The sequence below is a fragment of the Mustela nivalis genome (assembly GCF_964662115.1).
Source record: "Mustela nivalis genome assembly, chromosome: Y".
NCBI classification, from domain to species: domain Eukaryota; kingdom Metazoa; phylum Chordata; class Mammalia; order Carnivora; family Mustelidae; genus Mustela; species Mustela nivalis.
This window is the reverse complement of record NC_139041.1, coordinates 13,640,433-13,660,218: the sequence shown is the minus strand read 5'-3', so window position 1 is coordinate 13,660,218 and position 19,786 is coordinate 13,640,433.

Sequence of the window (19,786 nt, the reverse complement as noted above, 5' to 3'; positions counted from 1 at the left end):
CAAGGAAAGCTCCCAGGTTACACCCACAACCATGCCAAAAACACGTCTGGAGTCTTCAATAGAAAGGACATGAGTATCCCTAGCATCTCAAGATATTGGGCCATAATGGCCTCCCGTTCTTTAGAAGTGAACAAGCACCAAAGGCAGACTCATCACCCGAAATCCTGAGGCCCAGGACAGACTCATATACTTGGATTTCACAGGAGCAAGTGTGGAGCATGTTGGAAGAGACCCATACCATGTGAATTCATCTGAAAGACTTTCGTCCCCATTTGAAGATAACAACGTGTATCTCCAAAGGGATGCATTGAAGAGGATGCAAATGTTGAAGAACTTTGAGCATTTCCACAGTTTGGCGCAGCTACCTTCTTGGAAAATGAATGGAGATGTGGCAGCACAAGCCTGCCTTAATGCTTTCATGATCATTCCCCACGTGTTAACATATCATGTGATAAGCAAACAGTGCCTCTTGTGGTAGTGGGCATGTTCTAATGGAGCCAGGAAAGGATGACAATGTGTCAACAAGGGGGCATTACAGCAGGACAGACTTCAGATGCTACAGGTTGGTGAGGCGATCCAGAAAGACAGAGAACAGGAGAATGAACAAGGAAGCTAAGAGTGACAGTCTGGCATTTTAGAATGTGGGATGTTCTTTGTACCTGGCAGCATTCCACTGGGACCTAAATCCAAATTAAATAAACCATCCTCTGGACCCAGTCAATTTTTTTAACAGTTTTTGTTTTTATTTTTGTCAAAATATGGGCATGCACATATTTGGTAGAGAAATAGAGATATCACAAATGGGGGTGGAGCTGGAGAGATAGAAGCAGAATTGCCTCTGAGCAGGAACTTGAGACCAAGATCGATGCAATGACCCTGCGATCATTAGTTGAGCTGAAGGCTGCCTCTGAACTGATGGACACACCACTGGACCCAATTTTTGTCTTGTGAATACCTCCTAGTTCTAGACAAGAACAGCTGCACTGCCATTGCTCAGAAATGGAGGGGATACGGTATTTAGAGTTGGCAGGTGTTGCTTGCTCTATCTGACCTGCTTCTAAACCTGGTATAGCTTTTAGTCTTGAAGTCAGTGACTTGGCTATGGACAAACTACTCTCCCAAGCATATTTGGGTAAGAGAATTCCTCCATTGCTAGGTTTTCCAGGGGGAGCGACACTATGTTTTCTGGGACTCTGCTTCTGTTGATGGTGATGGGACACCTCTGTGCCTCTGAATCAGGATATCTGTTTTGGCTCCCAGATGAGGGACACTTTCAGCACTGATTTCTCAAAGAAATGTTCAGCCATCTTTATTTATCTCACTCTTAGTTCTCCTACAATAGGAACTTTTGCATTCCTTGGATTCAATGACTTTTCTAAGCTCAATGTCATATTCCATCATTATAATTTGATCCTCTGCTTCTGCCAGGTATATCGACTTTTCATCCAGTCTGCTATCAATCTTTCATCAGGGCCTAAGTTTTTATTTTTTTAATCTCTTTTATTTCTATGGTTTGAGACTCCCCAATAACTTCTATGTTTTTCTGATGTACAGTGAGTATCCTGACTGCTGCTTTCCATCCTCCCTCAGTCCTGTTACATGTACAGGTTTCACTTCGATTGCTTGGCCTTGATCATTTCTTATTCTATTTCTTCAGTAGCAATTGATTCTTCCATATTTGAATTGCAATTAGGTCTCTCTCATCTTCTCTGTATTCGAAAAGCCGATTCTTTTTTCTAACCTGAAGGTAATCTTTTTGGAAGAAGAGATCATGGAGTAGCCAAGGGATGGCCTAAGAGGGAGTCTCGATTGTTTGTGGCATGAATGCCCTCTGCTGTTGTGTTGTGGCTCTCCCCTGTCATTGAGGCCAGTCATCTGCAGAGGCTGTCCTTGCCTGCAGTTTTGATTACCTAGTGTCTGGGTTGAATACAGTGAGGTTTATCTTGGTGTGCTCTTGTGTGCATGTGAAAGGAGACCTTTAAACAACTCAACAGAACAAACGTTGCAGAATGCTTTGCTCTTGAGAGAGCATGTGGGCAGGGCTTTCTTCTATTCCCCTACAAGAGAGTCTGTTCTCCTCGAACTAAGCAACTTGGGTGAGGAAGGCAGTCCCCCCTGTGTTTGACTGTTGGTACCTCGTGTTTGAGGCAGTAATGTGCTCACAGTCCTATCTTTGGCCAGTAGCTCCGTCTTTATGCTGCTTTTGTGAGAGCCTCAAATTTCTTATGCTCCCATTGAGGGATCTCCATGAACACTGACTCTCACACATGCACTGTCAGAACACACCATCTTCCCATTGTGTCTCTTGGTATTGTCTTTTTTTATGGTTTCCAGGCTGTCTGCACCTGGTTGCTTCTTGCTTGTTGGTGTCCGCTCAAAGAGAAACACAGTGTTATCTCGAGTCGATGTCTGCAAAGCTGGCAAATCTGAAATCTCCGGCTCTCAAAACCCTCTGTTGGCAAGAACTCATGCCATTTGGAACCTCTGCTGTTCACAGCCAATAGCATTGGGAAACATGCTCCTTGTGGGTTCCCAGTGTTCTCCACTCTCCTATAACTTTGTCTTTTGCATTGTCTCACAGCCCTCTGAAGCACCAACCGCCCACTTTCCCCCTCAACCATGTTTCCAAACTTGCAGTTTATTCTCTCTTTTTCTATGGAGTTTGCTTTGTAGGCACCAGTTCATTTCTGCCATGTTGAAGTTGATGTGGTAATCCTCCTGTTGTGTTCCTGGCTAAAGACAAGAGTGGAGTTCCCAGACACTACTACCATCTCACTGTCCTGCAAAGCCCCACAGAATCTTACCCAGCCATAAGCAAGAATGAATTCTTGCCACTTGCCTCATGTGGCAGAATTGTGGAGAACATTAGCCTATGTCACATCTATCAGTGCCAGAAAGACAAATAACATACGATTTCACTCTCTCCTGGTATTCAAGAGAAATATGAAAAAAACAAGGGAAAAGGGGACAAAGAATACGACTCTAACCAGGCACCCAAAATTTGGAGTTTGTTTGTAGACAGGTAAGTGATATCACGTGTTTATAAAAGAGGACTAAATTGGACATTCTTTGTAGGAAATGTGGCTGAAAGTGATGGAATGTGAGTTTTTAAGGCATATCAAATTAAATTGCTATCCAAAGAAGACTGACTTCTATCTCTTGAAATTTCAAATTATGTGTTATGTGAAACACAGAGACAATACTCACACACATGGACAAGACACACAAAAGATGAGTAGGAAGTGAGGAATCGCACTAATGGATGGAAACCCCAAATAAAATACTACAAAGTAGAAGTCACAGAGAATCCACATCAGAAACCAACCGAAATGAGAAAGATAAGTCTTTACCTATGAATAGTTAGTTCAAGTATTCAGGACTAAGTTCTCGTACCACTAGAAACAGATGGTTGGGCTGGATAATTAAAAATAAAAAGGGCAAAAAATTCAAATAAGAAAAGATAAAAAAAAAACACAACAAGCTCAACCTTTTGTTTCCCATAGGAGATTTTCTTCTAATATAAATATATGCATAGCTTGAAAGTGAGGGAATGGGGATGACATAGGTTACGCAATTGTCAAGGAGAAGAGAGTCAATATGATTGTGCCTATAGCAGATAGAGAGATTTTATTCCTTCGAGAGACAAAAGTTTGACTTCTTTATTACCAATTTGGATACATTTTATTTCCCTTTGTTGTCTGATTGATGTTGCTAGGACTTCTAATATTATGTTGAACAAGAGTGGTGCGAGTGGGCATCCTTGTCTTGTTCCTGAATCAATGGGAAGAACGCAAGTTTTTTCCCATTCAGGATGATATTTGCTGTGGGTCTTTCTTAGATAGATTTGATGAAGGTCAGGAATGTTCCCTCTATCCCTATACTTTGAAGCGTTTAAATCAGGAACAGATGCTGGATTTTGTCAAATGCTTTTTCTGCATCAATTGAGAGGAACATGTGTTTCTTCTCTCTTCTCTTATTAATTTGTTCTATCACATTGATTGATTTGCGAATGTTCAACCATCCTTGTAGCCCAGGGATGAATCCCACCTGGTCATGGTGGATAATCTTTTTAATGTGCTGTTGGATCCTGTTTGCTAGGATCTTATTGAGAATCTTAGCATCCATATTCATTAGTGATATTGGTCAGAAAATATGCTTTTTGGTTGGGTGGTTGCCTGTTTGGGGGATCAGGGTAATGCTGGCTTCATAGAAAGAGTCAGGAAGTTTCCCTTCTGCTTCAATATTTTTTAAACATCTTCAGAAGAATAGGTGTTATTCCTTCTTTGAAAGTTTGGTAGAATTCTCCTGGGAATCCATCAGGTCCTGGGCTCTTGGTGTTTGGGAGGTTTTTAATCACCACTTCAATCTCGTTACTAGATATTGGTCTATTAAGGTTGTCAATTTCTTCCTGATTCAATTTTGGGAGTTTATAGTTTTTCAGGAATGCATCCATTTCATCTAGATTGCTTAGCTTATTGGCATATAACTGTTGATAATAACCTCTGATGATTGTTTCTACTTCCTTGGTGTTCATTGTGATCTCTCCCTTGTCATTCAAAATTTTATATATTTGAGCTGTCTCTCTTTTCTTTTGGATGAGTGTCACCAATGGCTTATCGATCTTATTGATTCTTTCAAAGAACCAGCTTCTAGTTTCATTGATACGTTCTACTGTATCTCTGGTTTCTACCTCATCGATACCAGCTCTCATCTCCATTATGTCCCTTCTTCTCTGTCGAGTTGGTTTGATTTGTGGTTGATTCTCCAGTTCTTTAAGGTGTAGAGAAAGCACCTGTGTTCTGGATTTTTCAGTTTTTTTTTGTTTTGTTTTTTTTTTTTTTTTTTTTTTGTGGAGGCTTGGATGGCTATGTATTTTCCTCTTAGGACCACCTTTGCTGTATCCCATAGGTTTTGGATCAAAATGTCTTCATTGTCATTGGTTTCCATGAATTGTTTCAGTTCTTCCTTGATCTCCTGGTTGATCCAAGAATTTTTAAGCAAGGTGCTCTTTAGCATCCAGGTGTTTGAGTTCCTTCAGAACTTTTCCTTGTGATTGAGCTCAAGTTGCAAAGCATTGTGATCTGAGAATGTGCAGGGAATAATCTCAGTCTTTTGGTTTCGGTTGAGTCCTTATTTGTGACCCCAGTATGTGGTCTATTCTGGAGAAGGTTCCATGTGCAGTTGAGAAGAATGAGTATTCTTTTGCCTAGGGTGGAATGTTCTGCATATCTATGAGGTCAATCTGGCCCAATGTGTCATTCAATGATCTTGTTTCATTATTGATTTTCGGCTTCGATTATCTGTCTATTTCTGAGAGAGGCGTGTTAAGATCTCCAACGATTTGTGTATTCATATCAATATGATTCATATCTAGATTAACAATTTTCTTATGTAATTGGCTTCTCCCATATTGGGAGCATATATATTTGCAATTATTAGATCATCTTGGTGGATAGTCCCTTTTAGAATGATGTATTGTCCTTCTGTATCTCTGACTAAAGTCTTTAGTTTAATATCTAATTTGTCTGATATGAGAATCGCTACCCCAGCCTTTTTTTGAGGCCCATTCTCATTAAAGATGCTGCTCCATTCCTTCACTTTCAGAATGGGTGTATCTTTAGGTTTAAAATGGTATTCTGTAAAAACATATAGATAGGTCCTGTCATTTTACCCCTCTGCAACCCTGTGCCATTTTATGGGCACATTTAGGCCATTCACATTGAGGGTGATTATTGATAGATATGTTTTTATCGACATTGTGTTACCTTTGAAGACTTTCTTTCGGTAGATTATCTCTATATTTCTGTTCAATGCTATTCTTGGGCTTTTTCCTCCTTTAAAGAAGCCCTCTTAATATTTCCTGCAGTTTCGGTTTGGTGGTTGCATAGTCTTTTAAACCATGCCGGTCCTGGAAACTCTTTATCTCTCCATCTTTTTTAATGTCATTCTTGCTGGATAAAGTTCTTGGCTGCATGTACTTCTCATTCAGTGCCCTGAATATATCTTGACAGCCCTTTCTGGATTGTCAGATCTGTGTACAGGTCTGACGTTATTCTGATGGGCTTTCCTCTTTACATAAGGATCTTCTTTTTCCTAGCTGCTTTCAAGAGGTTCTGCCTACAATTATTATTCTTCATTCTTACTATTAGGTGTATCAAGGACTTTCGAGAATCTGTAATCTTGGGGGGAAACCTTTCAGCCTCTAGTACATGAACCTGGTTCCATTCCCAAGATTTGGAAAATTTTCATGTAGAACACGTTACACTATATCTTCTAGACTTCTTTCTTTCTCCTCCCGTTCAGGGATTACAATAATTCTGACGTTGGAACTTTTCATGGCATCATTTATTTCCCTGATTCTGTTTTCGTGGCTTCTAAGCTGTTTGTTCCAGGCTTCCTCCTGATCCTATATCTCTATCTGTTTGTCCTCTAGATCACTAATTCTATTATGTCTCAGTTACTCTAGCGTTGAGACAATTTAGATTAGATTGGAACTCATTTAGAGTATTGTGAAGTTCATCCCTGGTAGCTTTCAACTCTTCCCTTATATTGAAAACATGATCTCAGGTCATTTTTAGTTCATCCCTAATCAATTCCACTTGGTCACCCATGGCTTTCTCCAACCTAGCTATTGCTTGGAGAATTGTTAGCCTGAATTCTCTATCCAACATATTGTCTATGTTGATAGCTGTTATCTCAGTTGCAAAAGGTCCATCCTCTGTATTTTTCTTCTGTTGGGCATTCCTCCACCTAGTCATTTTGGTGAGAGATTGCTGAATGGGTGTAGCTGCCTGTATCGACTGTGGTGCAGTAAAGGTGCACCCGGGAATGCTTCTGACACCAGGGTTCCCCACTCAAATGAGAGGAAAAATAAAAGGAAAAAAAGAGAGAGGGAGAGAGACAGGAAAAAAAGGTGAGATAAAAGACAAGATTTAACCAAAATGGGCTCCAAGGTAAGATATATGAAGTACACAAACAGACACAAACAAAAAGACTGTTAAATGTATATGACAAGAGAAAAAATATATATATGCAAATAAAGGAAGAACCTCCCCCAAAAGAACCCTGATTGTAAGATTTATATGCCTTTAGAACAAACACAGAAACACAGAAATTATGGTAGAAGAAAAAGTTGGGAGACTGGTTGTAAATTCTCTGTGTGGGTGAGGAAGTTTGTTTTGATTTTTTTCTGGATGAATCTTGATATCTTTGTTAAAGGACTCAACTTTCTTAAGATAAGGGGGGATTAGGAATTGGTTTACCTATAGGGGTGGCATTGATTGGGGAGGGGGTATTACCTTGAAGTTAAGCTCTCTATGAATATTCGAAAATAAAAATTAAAAAAATAAATTAACTAGAATAAACTAAACTAAAATTAAAAAAAGAAGTTTAAAAAATAGAAATGTTAAAGGAAAACACAGGTGTTTGAATCAAAAAGTTCAGGTTAGAAGGTTATTATGGAATTTGATGTACTGGACATCTCACTGTGATGGTAAATAGGTTAAAAATTATCTATATAATAATAAAAAATAACTATATAAAAATATAAGCCTGAATAGTGGGATCTAATTAATAATAAAAATTTTCCTATGCAGTAGTGGTGGTTGTTCTCTTGTCATCTTTTTTTTTTTTTTTCCTTTTCTGGTTCATTATTTAAGGGAGAGGCTTACCACGTGGGTTTTCAGTCCTTGAAGTTCTCTCAGCTATGTCCTCCCGCCACCCTCAAGAAGGTGGGATCTGAGGAAACTGTTTATTCGGGCTTTTGTTCTCTGGAAGTTTTTCTATTTGTTCACTTTTGCTTCTCTTTCTCGCCTAGACTGCTTTTGATGGTTTTTGTAGGTTTAGAGGAAAGCAAACTGTACCCTGACCTCCCTCTCATAGAGATGCTTCAATCTGTCTGCAGAGCCCAAATAAATCCCCCCTTGGCCGCTGGCAGAGCAGGTTCCCTGTCGTGGTCTCTGGGGACTCAGGACTTTTTGCTTGTACCGAAAACCATGGCAGTAGCGGCTGTTTGGGCAGCTCCAGACTTCCAGAGAAGATCGAAGCAACGATTGCACACTGAGATTTTCCCACTGGCTGGGGCTGGGAGTGCCTGGTCTTTCCAGTCTGAGAGCACCTGGCTGGCATTTGTGTGCCCCGTTCTCAGGGGAGAGTCCCTGGCATGAATCGAAAGAACTCTGAAGGCAAAACAGGGCACTTGTGTGGGGACTGCAAAAAGGCTGTGCTTCTGTTGGCTGGTTAGGCTCCTGGCCCCTCATGGGAGCTGGGTGCCACACACTCTCAGGCGTGCTGGTGATTCAGGGACCAAGACCTCGTTTCTCTACTGCACTTTCTCTGGCTATGAGTTAGGGGTGGTGTCCTGGGTATGGGGATTTAAGCCCCGACCCTAACACCCAGATTCCCGCAATTTCCCCCGGTAATCCTTTGCTCTTTTTGACTGATTTCTACCAGACTCCAGAGTTAATGCTGGTTTCCAGGTGCAGGGCACTCTCGTATTAGGATATTACTTTCCAAAGGGTCACCTCTGGTGGCTCCCTCCCCCTTTTTGTTTATCTTCCAATATCAGTCTGACTTTCCCACTCCTCTTTACCTGCCCACTGGCGTCTTCTGCTCCAGTAGAGATCCAGACATGTATAAATCTGATCTCAGGCTGATTTCGTGGATGATTGGAGATCCTTGGAAGATAACCAGCTCACTTTGGGGTGCAGGTTGAAAGGGTGCCCCCTCCTACTTCCCCGCCATCTTGGCTATTTCCTAAGATATACCACAACTCCTAAACACCCATTAGCCAGCTCCCACATTCCCTGCATGTCTCTCTTTACTGTAACCCTCAGCATGCTTTTCAGAGACCTGAGTCACTCCTGGTTTGTCTCCTTCTCTACATATTCTTTTCAGTTTTCCCTTCCTTCTACTAAGGCCATGGTATTCTTCCTGGGGCCATTTACGAAGGAAGTCATATGATATCGCCCTTTTTCTCCTTTTCCATTTCACATCACCCAGTACTGTGGCATTCGTGTCAATGCAAGTACCAGGGGTTAAAACTCCCTGATGGCTGAGGAATACTCTGTTGGCAATACGGATTACACCTTCTTTAACCAATAGTCTTTGCAAGGGCATTGAGGCTCAATCTACAGTTCTGTTCAGTTGGACCTTGTAGGGCATCAACTTAGGTCATTCATTTTCCTCTGATTAAAAAGACTTAGTAAACATGGCTATACCCATTACCACAGAAGGTAGAGTTAACTAGTGATGACAAAACTGCTGTCCAGTGCTCTTCCTTAAGGGTTATCTATGATGCAGAAGAACAAACTCCTTGAAGCCTTTGCAAAGACATTTAAGGTAAAGCCAGGTAAACAGAGCCCCCTAATCATTTATGACTAGTATTTCTTAAAACTAGGAGATGTGGGCCCAGACAGCACAATATTTGCATGCCCTAACAACTTTCCTTGATAAGGGACTTTTCGTCCCTTAGTCATTACTGATCCGTAGGTTAAAGATGATGACAAAGAATTCTCTCACACACAGGATGAAAACCTCACAGAGAGCTGATGATACCCAAGAGGCTTTACTGTTTCTTGAGATCTCTAGAAATTGTAGTGGAAATAGCAAAGCCTTGCTGTCTCTGGAGAAGTGCTGGACTAAATCCTGGTATACCTAATCTCATTTTCTTTTCTTTTTGTATAGAAGGGAAATGGGATATTAACAGAGAAGACAAACTGAGTTCATGATCAGGCTCTGAGGGCTCTTTTTCTGTCCTTCCTGGGGCTTCCTACCTAAAGCTGTAGGACTCAAAGTTCATGTTAGAGGGACGGCTGCTTCATTGAAGCCAGCTTCTGTGAATACCAAAGCATTGAGGTTATAACAACCTGTCCTCATTAACCCACGCCTGATCACTACACTTGGCTGGAATAGTCATGGGTGAGACAAGAGGAACCCAAGCCCTTCCAAAATGCTGGAGCTGCCTGGGTCTCTCATCAAGGCAGTTTGCAAAGCAAGTCGTTGTCACCTTCTCCATGGCCGAATTCATAGTCTTTGGTCGTGACTGTCATCACTAGCCTTCTGGTCTTTGGAGAAAGGCAAGATCCACCATTACATCTTAGCCATAAGAGGCCGAGAAAAAATCATGCCTCAAACAAAGCCTCAAGGGAGGAAATGCGAGCCCTGGACATGATTATTGTTCTCCCACCCAATCAGGGAAATTCTGAATCGGAATAAGGCCACCCAAGGAAAGCTCAATGGGAACACTCGGAACAGTGCCAAAGACATGTCTGGAGACTTCAAGAGCAAGGACCCGTGTACTTCGAGCATCTCTAGAAATTGTGCCAAAATGGCCTCCTTATATTCAAAGTGACAATGCACCAAAGGCAGACTCTACATCCTATACCGTTAGATCCAGGTAGGATACATGTACTTGGAATCCACAGAAGCAAGCATGGAGCATATTGGAAGAGTCCCATAGCCCAAGTGAAGTGATCTGAAAGACTTCCATGCCTGTTTCAGAATGACAACTTGTATCTCCAAAAGGATGTTTTGAAGAGGATTCAAATGTTGAAGAACATTTTGCATTCCTACAAGGTGTAGCAGCTCCTGTTTGGGAAACTGCATGGAGATGTGAAAGCACAAGCTTGCCTTAACCCTCCTATTACCATCCCCCAAATAATTTCATGCAATAAGGAAACTGTCCCTTTTGTGGAAGATAGGCATGCTCTAATAGAGCCAGTAGAAATATACAATGTGTCAACAAGAGGCCCTTACAGTGTGACAGAGTGTGGATGCTACAGGTTGTTAAGGGGATACAGGAAGACAAAGAACAGGAGAATGAACAAGGGATCTCTGAGCGAAGGTAAGGCATTTTAGGATGGTGGGAGGTTCTCTCCAACTGGCTGCATTCCATAGAGACTTAGGTCCAAATTAAATAAAACATTCTCTGGCCCCAACAATCCTTGCACACTGAATTTTTTTTTGTTGTTGTTGTTTGTTTTGTTTTTGTAAAACAATGCACATGCCCATATTGGATGGAGAGACAGAGAGATAACAATCAGGGGGTGGAGCTGGAGAGGGAGAAGCTGGCTTCTCCCTGAGCAGAGAACCTGAGACCAGAGTCGATGCCAAGTCCCTGGGATCATGAGTTGACCTGAAGGCCGCCTCTGATCTGATGGACACACCCGGGACCCAACTTTTGACTTCTGAATACATCTTTGTTCTAGATAAGTGCCGCTGCCCTGTCATTGTTCAGAAATGCAAAGGATACCGATTTTGGCTTGGGCTGGTGTTGCTTGAGCTATCCACCTTCTTTGAGAGCTGGTGTAGCTTGTCCTATTGAAGTCAGTGACTTGGATATGGAGACAATACATGCATATTTAGGTAAAGATAATTCCTCCACTGTTAGATTTTGCAGGGGGATTGACACTATGTCTATTGGTGCCCTGCTTCTGTGGATGGTGATGGGAGTCCTCCGTGCCTCTGAATCTGGATCTCTTTTTCTGCTCCCAGATGAGGACAGTTTCAGATCTAACTTCTCAAAGATAGGTATGGCCCTCTTTTTTTTTTTTTTAATCTCACTCCTAGTTCTCCTATAATAGGCACCTTTTTCCATTCCTTGGAGTCAATGACTTCCTTAATCTCATTGCCATGTTCCATCATTCTTCCTTCTCTCTTTGGAGATCCTTCCTTATTTTCCAGTCTTTTTTTTTTCCAGGTCACTATATCAGACATCATTTTCTTTATCTTTGTCTAGAAAGGGGTAGTGGGACATTAACACCCAGGACATCCTGAGTTCTTGGTCATGCTCAGAGCGTTCTACTTCTGTCCTTCCCCACGCTTCCTACCTAAAGCTATAGGACTCAAAAATCATGGGAAAGTGATGGCTGCTTCAGTGAAGCCAACTTCTGTGATGTCACCAAGCTTTTAAGTCATAGAAACCACTCCTCCCCAAACCACACCTGATCAACACTTGGCTGGATTAGTCATGGGTGGGCCAAGAGAATTCCAAATCCTCCCAATCCACTGGAGCTTCCTGGGTCTCTCACTAAAACAGTTTGCAAAGCGAGTCGGTGTCACATTCCCCAAGGCCACTTTTGCAGTCTATTGTCGTGAGAGTCAGCACCAGTCATCTGGACTACAGCAAAAGACAAGAATCCACCATTCCACCTTATCCACGATAGGCAAAGAAAGAATCAGTTATTGGACAGAGACTCATAGGAGGAACTCCATGTCCCCCACATGTATATGGTCCTCCCACCCAATCAGGGCACTTCTGACTAGAGAAAGCCCATCCAAGGAAACTTCACAGGAAGCACCCACAACCTTGCCAAAGGTAAGCCTGGAGTTTTTAACAGCGAAGACATGAGTTCTTCTAGCATCTCAAGAAATCATGCCAAGAGGGCTTCCCGATTTTCAAAGTGACCAAGCATGAAAGTCAGACTCTACACCCTAGAACTTGAGTCCCAGGACGAACTCATGTACTTCGAGTCCACAGGAGCAAGTGTGCAGTATGTTGGAAGAGACATATTGCACAAGGAAAGCCATCTGAAAGACACTCATCCCCGTTTCAAGAAGAAAATGTGTATTTCCAAAAGGAAACATGGAAGATGATTCAAATGTCGAAGAACCTTGAGTATTCCCAGAAGGTGATGCAGCTACCCTGGAGGAACAGATGGAGATATGGCAGCACAAGCCTGCCTTAACTCTCTCATGAAAATCCCCCTATTGCCTTCATGCGATAACCAGTGTCTCTTGCAGAAGATGTGCATGTTCTAATGGAGTCAGGAGAGGAAGAACAATGTGACAACCAAAGGCCACACCAGCGGGATAGACAGCAGATGCCACAGGTTGGTGAAGAAGTACAGAAAGACAAAGAACAGGAGAATGAACAAGGGAGCAGAGAACGAAGGTCAGGCATTTTAGGATGTTGGGAGGTGCTCTGTATCTGACTGCATTTCTTAGGGTCCTAGGTCCAATTAAATTGGAATCATTGTAATCTGTTTGTTCATTTGTTTGTTTTTCGTCAAAGAATGCACAGGCACGTATTTGAGAGAGAGACAGAAATATCACATTCAGAGGATGGAGATTGGGAGGGGAATCACACTTGCCCTTGAGCAGGGAAGCTGAGATCACAGTCAAGGCCCTGGCCCTGGGATCAGAGATATGAGCTGAAGGCTGCCTCTGAACTGATGGACAAACCACAGGACCCAATTTTTGTCTTCTTAATAGCTCAGAGTTCTAGACAAGAACCACTGCTCTGTCATTGTTCAGAAATGCAGGGGAGACGGATTTTGTCTTGAACTAGCTTGGCTTGCTCTATCCAACCTGCTTCAAGAGCGGGTATGACTTATCATCTTGAAGTCAATGACTTGGATATGGACACACTACTCTCCCACACGAATTTGGGTAAAAGGAATTACTCCATTGATAGCTTTTCCAAGGGGAATGACACTATGTCTTTTGGTGCTCTGCTTCTGTTGATGGTGATTGGAGTCCTCTGTGCCTCTGAATCTGGATCTCTGTTTCTTCTCCCATATGAAGAACATTTTCATCTCTGATTTCTCAAAGAAACTTTTGGCCTTCTACATTCTCTTGCTCCTAGGTCTCCTACAATAGGCACCTCTTTCCATTCTTTGGAGTTGATGATTTCCCAAGCTCATTCTCATCTTCCATAATTCTTCCTTCTCTCTTTCTCTTTTCTTCCTTCTCTTACAGTATTTGTCTTACAGGTCACTAATTTGATCCTATGCTTCTGCCAGCTTTTTTGACTTTGCATCCAGTCTGCTACAAATCTTTCCATCAGGGACCCAATACTTTATTATATTTTTTTATCAGTTTTATCTCTGTGATTCGAGACTCCCTGATGTCTTCTGTGTGTTTCTGATGTACAGTGAGTATCCTGTTTGTTGCTTTTAATCCTCCGTTGGGCGTGTTACATTTAGAGGTTTTACTTTGATTGCCTGGCCATGATCAATTCTTATCTTTTTCCTCAGCATCAGTTGACTCTTCCATCTTTGCATTGTATCTAGTTCTCTGTCTTCTTCTCTCTATTCTCAAAGCCCATTCTGTTTTCTACCCCCTTAGGTTAATGGCTTTAGGAAGAAGAGATTATGGAGTGTCCAAGGGCTGGCCCTTGAGGGAGACTCGGTTGAGTGTGGCCTGCATGCCCTTTGCTGTTGTGTTGTGGCTGTCCCCTGTCCTTAAAGACAGTCATCTGCAGAGGCTCTCATTGCCTGAAATTTCGAGTGTTTGGTTTCTGTGCTTAATATGGTGAGGTTTACCTTGGTATGCACTGGTTTGCCTGTGAAATGAATTGTTCAAACAACACAACAGAAAAAAGGCCTGCGGAATGCTTTGGTCAGTAGAGAGCTTGTGAGCAGGGTTTCTTCTAGTCCCCTAATGGAAAATCTCTTCTCCTTTAACTAAGCAACTTGGACTTAGGAAGGAAGTCCCCCAGTGTTCCAAGGTTGGGACTCGATTTTTGTACATGAGGCAGCTAATGTCCTCACCGTCAATTCTTTGCCAGTAGTTCGGTCTTTATGCTGATTGTGCAAGAGCCACAAATTTCTTGTACCCCCGGGGGCGCCTGGGTGGCTCAGTGGGTTGAGCTGCTGCCTTCAGCTCAGGTCATGATCCCAGGGTCCTGGGATCGAGTCCCACATCGGGCTCTCTGCTCAGTGGGGAGCCTGCTTCCCTCTCTCTCTGCCTGCCTCTCCATCTACTTGTGATTTCTCTCTGTCAAATAAATAAATAAAATCTTTAAAAAAAAATTTCTTGTACCCCCATCAAGTCATCTCTACGAACACTGCCTCTCTCAGATGCACAGCCAGGACACACAATCTTCCCACTGTGACCCCTCGTACTGTCTCTGATCATGGTTTCCAGGCTGTCTTGTTCATGTTATCTCCAGGTTGCTTGTTGGTGTCATCTCTAGGAGCAACACAGTGTTGTCTCATGTTGTCTGAAATTGATATCTGCCAAGCCTGCTGATCTGAACAATCTGACCTCAAGACCTTTTTTTGGCAGTAACTTGTGCCCTCCAGATCCTCTGCTGGCCACAGCCAATGGCATTGACAAACTTGCTCCTTACGGGTTCCCCCAGTGTTCTCTCTCCTTTAACTTTGTCCTTTGCATTGGCTTTCTGCCCTCTGAAGCATCAAATGTCCCTAAGCCATGTTCCAATCTTCTTCCATAGACTCTGCAACTTTTTTTCTCTTTTGATGTAGCACTTACTTTGTAGGCTTCATGTGCAGTTGATGTAGTCATCTTCCTTTTGTTTTCATGGCTAATGACAAGCCTGGAGTTTCCAGACACTACTACTATCTCACTGTCTTCCAAAGGCACCACAGACTCTTACCCAGCCTTAAGGAAGAATGAATTCTTGCTACTTGCCTCATGTGGCATTGTTATGGAGAGCATTGGGCTACTTCGCATCTCTCAGTCTTAGAAAAACAAATAATATATGATTTCACTCTCTCATGGTAGTAATGAAACATGTGAAAAAGCAGGGGTAAAGGGACAAAAAATACGACTTTCCCCAGACACACAAAATTTTGTGTTTAAGGCAGGTTAGTGGGAATACGTGTTTATAAAAGAGGACTAAATGGGACAAAATTTGAAGAAAATGTTGAACTTGATAAAATGTGAGTTTTCAAGGCATATAAAATTGATTTGCTATCCATAATGGCTGACCTCTTATCTCTTGAAATTTCATAATAAGTGTTATGTGAGATGAGACAAGATAACGGGAATGTAGGAAAAGGCACCGTCTCAGCCTTTACCCCATAGGATGGTGATTTCCTACCAAAGAACTCCAATAACCCAAGACATAAGCCTGAGATCTGAATTGTACATGTCTGGATCTATACAGGGGCAGAAGACACAAGTGGGCAGGAAAAGCGGAGTGAGGACATCAGACTGAGATTAAAATATAAACAAAAATGGAAGGGAGTCACCCGAGGTGGCCTGTTGAAAAGTAATACCCCAATACTAGAGTATCCTGCATCTGGGGACCAGCATTAAGTTGGAATCTGTTTGACAGCACTTGAAAAGAGCAAAGCATCATGGTGGTAAATTGTGGGAATCAGGTGGCTAAGGACAGGGACTTAAGTCTCTGAACGCAGGACAGCCTCCCCTGACACTGAGCCAGAGGGAGTGTGGTGGGGAAAGCAGGTGTTGGTCCCTGAGCTACCAGTGAGCCCAAGATCGAGTGCGATCTGGCTCCTGTGATGGGCTGGGAGCCTCACCAGACAGCAGAAAAATAAGCTATGCTAACAGAGTCTGAGACACATGCACACCTTACTTCACCTGAGAAAGTTGTGTGAAGGCCCTCCCCGGTGCTTTTAGATGAACGCCATACTATCAGAGCCTGAGACATGTGCGTGCCTCACACACTCTGAGAGAGGTGTGCGAAGGCCCAGGCTCGTGCTCTTGGACCCGTGCCCTGCTATCAGAACCTGATATGGATGTGACCAAGACCCTTCCCTGAGAGAGGTGCTTGCAAGCCCGGCAATCTTAGACCATGAAATGCCAGGCACTCCGAGCACCGGCAAACATGAAAATCTCAGTGTGCCTTCACTCCTTTGAACCTCTCTGGCGGTCTGGAGCCTCCCAGAGAATGGCTGCTGCCATGGTTTGTCTACAAGCAGAAGATCTTGTATACCCCAGGACCGTGACTCAAAATCTGCTCTGCCAACAGCCAAGGGGAAATTTATATGGAAACTGCAGCACCCGCAGGTGAGCAGACTGAGGCTTCTTTCTGAGAGGGAGGTTAGGGTGTAGTTTCCTTTCCTCTAAACCTCCAAAAACTATCAAAAGCAGTCAAGGCAAGAGAAAAAAAACTGAACAAACAAAACCTTCAGAGAAGAAAGTCTTAAAAAATAGGTTTCCTCAAAGCCCACCCCCTTGAGAGAGGTGGGAGGACATAAATCAGGGAACACCATTGACTGAAAATCACCTGGCTGGCCCCTCCCCCAAAAAATACCAATGAGGAAAAAAAAAAAGACAACAAGAGAACAACCACCACTATTTCAGAGACACAACTTTGACTTTTAACCCTTTCCCACTATTCTGAATCATTTGTTATATATAGATAATTTTTTAACCAATTTCCCATCAAACTGAGATGTCCAGTACATCAAATTCCATATTAACCATCTAACCTGAACTTTTTGAATCATACACCTTGTTTTTTCTTTTGCATACTATTTTTAATTTTTTTAATTTAGTGTAGTTTAGTCTGGTTTATTTTTTTAATTTTTATTTTTTAATGTTAATATAGAGTTAAACTTCAAGGTAATCCCCTTTCCCCAATCAATGCTACCCCTATAGGTAAACCAATTTTTAATCCCCCTTTATCTAGGAAAGTTGAGTTTTTTAACAAAGATATCAAAAATATCAAGATACATTCAGGAAGAATGAAAATAAACTTCCTCACCCACACAGAATTTATATTCAATCTCCTATCATTATCTTCGCTAGTGTTTCCGTATTTTTGTGTGTGTCCTGATACTATACAATTCTTATACTTGGTGTTCTCTTTGATGAGGTTATATATATATATATATATATATATATATATATATATATATCTCGAGGAAAGCACATCAGGATCACCTGGAGATATATATATATATATATATATATATATATATATATATATATATATATATATATCTTGCCACATATAAAAGTATATGACATGATATGTATCATGTCATATACATTTATCAGTCTTTTTGTTTGTCTGTGTTTTTAAATCTTTCCTTAGGTGACATATGGGCTGAACATTTTTTATCATCCCTTTTTTTCCCTCATTTTCCATCTCTCTTTATTTTCTTTATCTTTTCCTTTTTTGTCTCATTTCGGTGGGGAATCCTGTTTGCTCAGATGCATTCCAGGGTGCACCTTGACTGCACCTCGGTCGATACATCCAGCTATATCCGTTCAATCATCTCTCACAAAAACGTCTATGAAGAGGAATGTAACAGAGAAGAAACATACAGAGCATGGGCCTTCTGCAACAGAGCTAATGACTTTCAACAAAGTCAATATGTATGAAAGAGAATACAGGCTCACAATTATCCAGACAATAGCTAGGTTTCAGAAAGCCATGGATGAAAAAAAAAAAAAAAGTTTGAATGGGGCAGAACTGAAAGCCACAATGGATGAAGTTCACAATGTTCTCAACCAGTTCCAATTGAATCTAAATTCTCTAAATGCTAGGGTAACTGCAAAAGAAGATAGAATTAGTGATCTTGAGTACAAACGGAGAGAGAGGATCAGGAAGAAACCTGGAACACACAGCTTAGAAGCCACAAAAACAGAATCAGGGAAATAAAAGATGACATGAAAAGTTCCAATATCAGAATTATAGGAATCTCTGAAGGGGAGGAGAAAGAAGGACGTGGAGAAGATATAGTGGAACAAGTTATTCATAAAAATACAACCAGTCTTGCAATTGGAGCCAGCCTTCCTGTACTATAGACAAAACAGTCTCCTCCCCAATATTATAGAGTCAAAAAAAAAAAAACAAGGCACCTGATAGTAAAACTGAAAAACCATAAGTGTAGATACAATTTCTTGAAAGCCGCTAGGACATAGAGGGTCCTTACGTACAGAGGAAAGCACATCAGGATCACCTGGCTATCCAGAAAGGGTTGGCAAGATATATTCAGGGCACTTAATGAGAAGAACATGCAGCCAAGAATACTTTATCCAGCAATACTGACATTCAAATTGGATGGAAAGATAGTTTTCAAGACCGACAAGCTTAAGAGACTATGCAACCATTAAGCCGACATTGCAGGGTATATTAAGGGGGGTTCTATAAAAGAGGAAAAATCCTAAGAATAGCATTGAACAAAAATATAGAGACAATAAACACAAGGAAAGACCTCAAAGGTACCTCAATGTCAATAAAAACGTACCTATCAGTAATCACTCTCAATGTGAATGGCCTAAATACGCCTATAAAACAGCACGGGGTTGCAGATTGGATAAAACAACAGGACCCATCCATATGTTGTCTACAAGAGACCCATTTTGAACCTAAAGATACACCCAGACTGAAAGTGAAGGGATGGAGAAGCATATCTCATGCCAATGGGTCTCCAAAGAAGGCCGTGGTAGCGATTCTCATATCAGACAAATTAGATTTTAAGATAAAGACTGTAGTCAGAGATACAGAAGGCCACTACATAATCCTTAATGGATTATCCACCAAGATGATCTAACAATTGTAAATATCTATGCCCCCAATATGGGAGAAGCCCATTACATAAGAAAACTGTTAGTCAAGATAAAGAGTCATATCGATATGAATCCATAAATAATACGAGATCTTAACATGCCTCTCTCAGAAATAGACAGAACATAAAAGCAAAAAATCAATAAAGAAACAAGAGCATTGAATGATACATTGGGCCAGATGGGCCTCATAGATATATACAGAACATTCCACCCTAGAACAACAGAATACTCATTCTTCTCAAGTTCACATATAACCTCATCCAGAACAGAGCACATACTGGGTCACAAACCACGACTCAACCGATACCAAAAGACTGAGACTATCCCAGCACATTCTCAGATCACAGTGCTTTGAAACTTGAGCTCAATCACAAGGAAAAGTTCAGAAGGAACTCAAACACATGGAATCTAAAGGGACCTTACTTAAGAATGCTTGGATCAACCAGGAGATCAAAGATGAACGGATACAATGTCATAGAAACCAATGAGAATGAAGACACTTGGGTACAAAATCTATGGGATACAGTAAAGGCAGTCCTAAGGGGGAAATACA